This window comes from Sinocyclocheilus anshuiensis, unplaced genomic scaffold (assembly GCF_001515605.1).
Source record: "Sinocyclocheilus anshuiensis isolate Anshui unplaced genomic scaffold, SAMN03320099.WGS_v1.1 scaffold1661, whole genome shotgun sequence".
NCBI classification, from domain to species: domain Eukaryota; kingdom Metazoa; phylum Chordata; class Actinopteri; order Cypriniformes; family Cyprinidae; genus Sinocyclocheilus; species Sinocyclocheilus anshuiensis.
Genome location: NW_015540517.1, coordinates 676,884 through 678,163, shown reverse-complemented (window position 1 = coordinate 678,163; position 1,280 = coordinate 676,884).

Here is a 1,280-nt window from a genome sequence, read left to right as displayed (position 1 = left end):
CACCCCGAATGGGCCGGGAGCCACATCGCGGCAGGTCCGGAGCACGCGGGCTGGCAGGTCCGCGCAATGCCCGCAGTTGGACTCGTCCAGCGCCGCCTCGGCGTGGGCCAGGCCCAGGCAGGCAACGCAGTAGTTGTGCTGATCCGGCGGCTCTATTGGTCCCTCGCAGATCTTGCAGATTTTTGCCATAGTGAATTCAACAGGTGAAGTAGAAGATTCTGACGTAATTGTCGCATGCACCGCATTTTATACTGCCTCTCGAGCTCGTCAGTATTTGCATGCAATTTGCATACTTCGCGTCAATTGGCCAGTCATTTGGACTGGTGGGAGCCAATAGGACTTCAGGAAAGGTTGGAAGGGAAGGAGTTCCCATAACGGAGAAATATCTCCGTGATGTCTCGTGAAAGCTCGAGAGGGAACTGATGTTTGAAAAAGAGCAGCGTTTTCTTTACTCAAGTAACACTGTCCATAAAGGCTAATGTTTTTTAATGAAGAGTGGAGAAGAGTCTTAGCATTTGGCGTCTAGTTGTAGCCAATACACTTTTGTACGTTTTAAATATCCTGCAGTTCATCTTTTAGATCATGATATTTTGGCCAGATGTATTAAACAAGAAAAACTTGAGTGCCCATATAGCTACAATAAACTTTAGAACCTGTAAATTGATAAAAACAATGCTATTAATTTACTGTCTCAGATGCGGCCGTTTTAATGACAGACAAAATATTCCTCTGTCGCTCGTCAAAAACCTTGTTAACTCCATTTGAGCGTGATTTTCAGAAAATGTTAAGTGCAAGCTTCTGATCATATATAAAGCCAAAATACCAACTCTGGCGAAGCATTGTTTAATTATTGGTGGGGGAAAAAAAAATCTTTTTTTTTTTTTTGCTTAGTGGTGTACCGTGGGATTTTTTTACTTATCAAAACTGTGCTGCGGCAGAAAAAAGTTTGGGAAACACTGACCTAGACAGCATGTTTGCCTGTGCAGCATTTTTAGACAGTATGACTCATAGACAAGTATTCCCATTCATCTCAATGGCCCTTGCTCCGCTGCTACAGGAACCCAGGTGTCTGACAAGCTTCAGGCCCCCTGCGGAATCATATTCCCTTCTTGCCCCAATGCAAATCTATACAGTGCAACAGAGCCCATCCACTTTTTTAGTGGCCTTGGTTACGGAAATGTTTTTCCCAATGAGGGAAAAAGTCTGTTTAAGTGTTAAAAGCCATAAACCAAATCAAGCAGCTACAAGGTGAATCACAACTTTTAAATTTTGAATTGAAG